At 38.5% G+C, this 7,741-nt stretch overlaps 1 pseudogene; it reads right to left on the minus strand.

The window, feature by feature from the left end:
- Positions 1 to 362: 362 nt before the first annotated feature.
- Positions 363 to 6,209, minus strand: LOC116035665 (annotated as a pseudogene).
- Positions 6,210 to 7,741: the final 1,532 nt, after the last annotated feature.

The raw sequence follows: 7,741 nt of genomic DNA on the forward strand, positions 1-7,741 counted from the left end.
TGATTGTTACTGATTTCAAAAACATAAAAAAAAATTAGCACAGACAATAGTGTTTAATCTATTAAGCTGCTTTGATGATTTAGAGTAATCAGTTTTTATCAGTATTTTAAAATTGGTAGCCAAAACGTTCCCATTTAGCAGCAGTTTAGTGTGTAGCTACATATTGCCTAGCAACACAACGATAATAAAGGCTTGAGTTTTAGTTGACAATTTGTCAACCAAGATTATATAATTTATAATAAAAATTAATCATTAACAGCAGGACTATTAGTATAATATAAAATTCATGACTCATATTGATGAATTGTTGTCACAATGCCATTCATTTTTTTGATACGTAAAAAAAAGAATACCTGAGAAAATGCCTTTCATTTCCATTTTCAATATTACATTTTTTCGCCGTGTGTAAACTGCATACAGGGAAAGGTTTAAAAAGGTAATGGTCATAACAAAACAAAAAACTATGGCTTATTTACAGATCATATCTACAATGTATCTGCTGTAGCAATTTGTTTCTGTAACTTGATGATGGACATACTCAAATAGCAATAATTTATAAAAATAACAATATGTATAGGCACATTCAGGTGCATGAATACTTTAAAGCTTTGGCTTGTTTCCATCCATTTCTATTCAGTAATGAAATGCAGAGATATAGCAGTCAACAGCTTTTCCTTTGTTCATTATCTCACTAAGAAGTTGGACGTTGCCTTGCAGTCTTTGAACTCTTTCCTACCATATAGACATTCATAACACTTCAGTTCCTTTAGATTCACAAGAAAAAATACATTCATAGTACAAATTACTTACATGCACTTTTAAGTCAACAGTATTAGTAATATCCAATGCATATTTACCGTTTTCATATTTAAGTCATTGAGTAAATCTACCTTGAGGCTAAACCTGCAATCCTGTTGTCTTCTAGTTATCCTTGGCAGCAAAGGCAGCGAGATATAAAGGCAGTTGACCAAGTCCCAGAGGAGTTTACAGGCAGCCAAACGTGCCCTTTATCACAGTTCCCGAGATTGTCAATCAGAGGATCAGGGACAGACATAAACCCAGCAGCAACAATCCAAGGCTGCGATCTGTAAAGACAGCCGAGTTCCTGAATGTGATCCGGCCTTCCACTGCTGGGTACACACGCTTCATGTCCGAGATGTATTTGGACAAAACAGAAATGTCCATGTCACCTACAAGAGGTGGGAAAATGACAGCTTTGATTAGGTTGGTATTTGATATTTTACAAATAAAATGATATCTCCTTGCTTCCCATGCTTAAAACCACATTCTTCTCCATTTTAACAGTGCTATAAGATCTGTGAGAGACAGCTGCAGAGCAATTTTAAAAATATGCATCCGCTTTAGATAAAACATTCCCACCAGAGTGAGTTACATAAGTTCACCTAGAGGGGACCCTCTTAACATGAGCATAAAGGGACTCTTTCCTAAGACGTGAGGATTACTAATGGATAAACGGCCACTGCAGTATCTTGCTTCTGACAGCTGCTGTCATAATGTTCTTGGATTAATTTCAAGTAAGTGAAATACAGTGAGACATTTAAATATAACGACGAATGACGGAATTGCCAATGCAAAATAATTTTATTATAAATTATTGCACAGAAAGAACATTAAGAGTCTACAGCTATGCTAACGGCTCTGTGAGGTTGTATTTAGGCACAGTGGAACTTTTAGCTAATGCTAACATTAGCATGCTAACACGTTACAGTGACAATGCTCATGTTAAGCATGTGTTTATCATGCTCACTATCTTTGACTAGCATGTTAGCATGCTAATATTTGATAAATAGCACTAAACACAAAGTACAGCTAAGGCTGATGGGAACGCATTCATTTTGCATTAAGTCATAAACCAAAATGTTGGACAAATTAAAAAAAATTGGCAATACGTCCAATAGTTGTTGAGACTTTTCTGTTTGGAGCAGTGGTAGATCAAACGATCAAAAAATCATCATCGCAATCTATTGAGCCATGCTTGGAATGGAAATTGCTTGGGTGCAACATGTTTCAAGTTTGGCGCTCCTCCCAAGGCAACATCCTGTCTTTCATAACTTTTTACAACACTTCCCCTCTTACTTCTATGTGCTCTTGCTGATCTGTTTTTGAAACATACTTTTACACTGTTTTGACATTTAAATGTAACATTGGGTGAGAAGTTTGAGGAATCTGAGCCAGAGAACCAACTTTTTGCAGTAAAACAGTTAAAGATCAGAGGTTAGGGCCGACAGCTTCTCGAGTCTGTTTTTCCATATGTTCTCAAGATGTTTCACAGGTAACTAAAATTGTAAGAATGAATTTATGCTTCAAATATTCTTCCAGAGAGACCATTCAGAAACATTTAAAAGTTGCTAGTGAGCACCACCTTGAAAGACTTTGAGACATTAGAGAGCGAGCAAGCTTTTAAGCAGTCATGGTAATTGCCGTCTCTTTGCTTAGCTTTCTTCTTTTGAGTATTAAGCAGGGAAACTTACAAGTAAATGAAACTAACTCTGCTTTCTGGCTGTCTTTATATATTATATTAAATACATTTAGGATATTAAAAACATGTAACAAAGTAAATACTCATCTTATCTCACACACAATAACTGAACTGCCTCTACTGCCCACCTGTGTTATGCTTCAGAAACTCCTCCTTGATCATGGTAAAGCCATCACCTCCGCCCACCATGTATGAAGGCATGACCACGGTGTACGTCTTCTCCAGGTCTAACGGTTCATACTTGGGCACACGGCACTCAGTGCAGAGCATGGACAGAGACACTACACGCTGGTTCACTGGTTTGGAGAGGTCATACTGAATGTGAATGCCTAGAAATGTCCGAGAAAAAAGGAGGAACGTTATGTGTGCTTAAGGACATCATTAACAAGTACAAACCTTGGAAGACTGGAAACAAAATGTGCCTACCAGTAATTACCAGTATTATTCCTTTAATACAACATCTGACCAGAGAAAGTATCAGTTAATATTTTTCTAGGAGACTGAAACAGGTGTTGGTGGAGGAGCACAGGGACCAGAAAACAGACCTGAGACTTGAAGAAATTCTCCAGACATGCTTCCATATCTGTGAATGGAGTGTTCAAATGCCTTTTTCACTGTTGATCCCTTTATCTGGACCAAGTCAATGGTTCCTCCAAACGGTAAGACGGTGAGTATCTCCTCCATAGTTATGGAACCTAAAAGTAAGGGCAAATACCGCTACATTATAAAAAGAGACTACAACTGCTGCCAATGCAAAGTGGCCTTTATAATAAAGCGCTCAGTATTTCTGTAGAAAAACGTACCATTTTTGTAGTGCTCGTTAATAGCTGTCCGTACAGACCCACTATTCAGCATACATATGCCCACATGATTCCACTGCAGCTCACTTGAATGCTTTATATTGTGATAAATCTAGCACCGCAAAAGGGGAAAACATGTTATACAGCAGTCAAACTCAACTTCTTTGAAAGAGTTGCTCTTGTGGAGATCAACCTTTTGTCACGGTCCCTAAAGACTGACTGATTGGTATTTACGTCAGCCCCCTCCAAAGCCCCACAGCCCTTTAAATTCCAAGAATTCCCACCCAATACGTAACATGCACAGGCAGGATCTGAGTTTACAATCATTTGGAAGTTGGCGTTCACTAAGGATATTGTGTTTATGTGTGACAAAAAGAAAATGTTTCTCTTTTGTCTCAGTTATTAAAGCTATAGTGCGTAGTTTCTGTCGCCCCCATTAGGAATTCTAAGTAATGACAGCAAAACTCGAGCACGCGCCCCCGCCCCTCCTCCACACAGTTGCTAGTAGCCAAGGAGGACACGGAGGATTAAAAAAACATGATGGACTCTTCAGAAGAGGTAATTATCTTCACTCAAGCTTCTGCGCAGGAAAGTCACCGAACAACACAATCTTCTGAACATAGTCATACTGAGAAATAAAGAGAGAGTTTTGTGGAGCTGATAGTCTTAATTAGCTTTGTAGCAACTCATTTGGCAATGGCTTGAATGTAACGGACGTTTATTAATATCAAAAAGTTACGCGCTAAAGCTTTAATGAACTAAACAACAGAGTGAGGGAGCAACTAAGGCTGTCTGAATAATAATAAATATTACCATAGCGTCACAGATCAGGTTTCCAAGGTTACACTCCCGAAATCACACTCTTCAAACGTCCCATTGAGATAGACCAAGGTCTGTCCGACATACTGCGAGGAATACTGGGCCAAGTCTTTCTTCCACTTCTCAATGTCAGCAAGGACATCTTGGTCTGAGAGAGTAACAGTACAAGCAAAACTTGTGTAAGGAAAGGAATCATGAAAACATGACACAGAAGTAAACTAGATGCAGTTGATTTTTTTCTTTACATAATCTATAAGTAGTAGTCCAAGCGTTTTAACAGCTGTGTGAACATCACAGTTATTACCAAAATGATTTTAAGATTATTATTATTTATTGATTTACTTGCACACAGACAGACATGGCGATTCAAGTCACATCAAAAATCAAATCAAAAAATGTCACATCAAAATTTTACATGTTAAATCTTGTTTTGTTTTTTCTGTGAAACAACAACTGAAAAGTCAAACATAGGCCATGTTGTAATTACTGACATGCATTGCAGCTACCTTGAGGTATGCTACTGTCCATTAGGATGGGGTTTCCAACAGCTTTGACCACATTCCCAGCCTCGTCAAATGTAAGTTTTAAGTAGCCAAGGTACTTCCCAAAGGCAAATGCCTGGACCACTGGCACATTTCTCTCATCATTAGACTTCACCATAAAAGGGTACGGACCTGCGGGCACTTCAGTGGAAGGGTGGTTTCCTACCAAGAAGACAGTGAAGGTAAACCATGCTTTTGCTCTTGCAGTTTGGAACCTATTTGTTGTATCCATGAAGCACAGTTTAAGTATCTGAGCATAGTGTGAATGCTAAAAAAAAGAACTTCTGCAGCCAAATTAAATACAAAAAACTGTTAGTAAAACAGTCTAGAGTAGGACTGAACGGAATAAAATAATATAATAAATACCAGGTGGCGTATAGAGGAATGTGTTGGTGTGTCCTCCAATAACGACATCAATTCCTCTCACACGCTTGGCGATGTCTCGATCCACGTCGAAGCCAGAGTGGCCCAGGGCGATGATCTTATTATAGCCCAAGGTTTTCAGCTTATCGACCTGAACCTGAAGTGCTTTCACTTCATCCTCAAACTTTAAGTGCTGGCCTAACACACAGGGGAAAAAATGGAAACAAGGGCTGTAAAGTAAATGAAACCTCTCTAGTGCATTAGAAAACAGGGGAAAAAAAACTATTACGTAACCACACTGAAAAAAGCTCCAACTAGTGTCTTAAATCCACGTTTTATTAAGTATTAAATCTCCTGGACTAACACATCTTACTTACTTACTCATCTTAACAACTTAATGAACTTCATCAATCAAACAACAGAATATGCTAGTACCTGGCATGGATAAGAAGGGGGTCTCAGCAGTGGTGTAGCCGACCACAACCACTTTCTCTGAGCCCACATTTAGGACTGTGTAGGGCTGGTAGTAGCGGCTGAGGTTTGCGGCCAGAGTCTGGTCAGGTATAGACCTAATGTTGGCACTCACCACAGAGCAATTTACATTTTGGAGGAAGGGCTGAATGAGACCCTCCACTCCGTTGTCAAACTCATGGTTTCCAAAAGCCTTAAATACAAAAGAACACTAATTTTATTAACTAATAAACTCCAACAAAAAAACATATAGGCATACAGATGTGGGGATTAAAAAGAACACAATTAAAAGAACATTTACCATAGCATCATAACCGAGTTTGTTCATGAAATGCGCTACTTCGGCGCCTTTATAGTAGTTGAACCAGATAGTTCCCTGAAACTGGTCGCCAGCATCCAACAACAACACGTTCTTCTCCTTTTTCCTGATCTCCGACACTTTAGTGAACCTCCTGGCGACTCCGCCGAAGCAAGGACCCGCTTCTGGACACTTCCCCGAGTCCTCGCTGGTCTCCTCGATCCGTGCATGGTTGTCGTTAGTGTGAAGCAGTGTCACCTCGAAAGTAGACACTGTGCCCCAACAGTTTAGAAAGAGACAGAGCGAGGTCAAGAGAGCGCACAGAGAGGTCCAGACGCTCATCGTGGCGTTGTGCGTAAAAACGCGCCAGTTACAGAATGTATATATAGCACATGAACAAGGCGTGGGCTTTTCCTCAGGAGTAAGATGTGTTAAACTAAACACAGGGGGAGATACTGGACTCACAATATGTTAGCTAGTTCCCGCCTGGAAAAAAGAAAGGGTTCATAAGATGTAACTAATACGTTTATAAATTGTTAATAATTTAAATATGAATAATGTAATGATTGCAAATGTACACAAATAAATACCACAACCCCCCAAATCGGTTATTACGGATTGAATGCAACTGATTGGGGTGGGGAGGGGGTCTCAACCTTGGATTTTGATTTTTTAAGATAGACACGGTTATTAATATTTGGTTTGGACCCTCCCTTCAACATGAAAAATGCAATATCATCCCCCCCCAATATCTTTCATGCCTAATATTTTAATGGCATTTATTTTCACATACCCTCTACATTTACATTCTGTTGCGACTGCTACTACAAATACTGAAAACATGACACTCGAGGGTCATGTTTTCAGTAATATCCTATATTACTGAATATCCTATTCAGTAATATCCTCACTAATTTCCACAAAACCATAATAATAGCTCACACACAAAATATTGACTATTTACAAGTCTACAGCATCTGACTTGAGTTCTATGTTTTACATTATTGAGGGGAATTGTATGTTGTAAAGTTTTCTGTTTTGCATGAAGGAATCACCACACTACAATCTGTGTGGAGTAAAAAGTGGCCACACTGATCTGTAGTCTTGGTTCTGTTGAATACAGTGCCTCTAACCCAGCAGCACCCCTTAGTGGAGAGAATGGGACTAAAACACTAAAAAGTAATCAAATGTTACTCAAATAGAAGCATTGTGGCTCCCAAACATTTTTTTCCCTCATAAATGAAATACTCTAAAAGAAATATAACCTAATAGTATAGGCAACTAATTCAGTAATAGCTGAACTATCCTCTTGAGTAACAATCACTGTGAACTTAACATCACAATAAATGGTAATGAAGACTCATGAACAGCAAGGATTTAATCATTGTTATGGTTTAATGTTGAACTGTAAAAAATTAATAAAAAAAATAGGTCAGATTGCCTGTGAAGACTCTTTTTTTGTGGCAGCCTTTAGAAATCTAACAAAGTATAAAACACAATTTCCCTTGTAACAAGGGGGAATGACAATAATAATTTCTGAACTTTTTACATTTAATTTCAGTTTCCCCTGCTGTACAAGTGCAGACTATTTGAGTCCATGAGCATCTATCCACAGAAGTTTCTGAGTGAGAAACAAAAAGAGACAGTTCTCAGCGATGAGGGAGGAACATCAACATCAATAACACTTGACACAACAATATGAAAGAACCCAGTAAGCGATGAAAATAACTCAATAATAGAAACACTCAAGCGTGAATAAAAGTGCATGCATCATTGCACAATACGTTTGTGCTGTATTATTCAGTAACAAATCTCATTGGCCTTTGCAGGAACCCAGAGCCGCTCTCAAGTCAGCATCCTCCAGTGTTCACTGAGAGGCAGCAGATCAGGAGGAATATGATATGATATATACGATATAAGAATGTGTTTATGTCATTTGCTATCTAAC

The sequence above is a fragment of the Sander lucioperca genome, chromosome 18 (assembly GCF_008315115.2).
Source record: "Sander lucioperca isolate FBNREF2018 chromosome 18, SLUC_FBN_1.2, whole genome shotgun sequence".
NCBI classification, from domain to species: Eukaryota; Metazoa; Chordata; class Actinopteri; order Perciformes; family Percidae; genus Sander; species Sander lucioperca.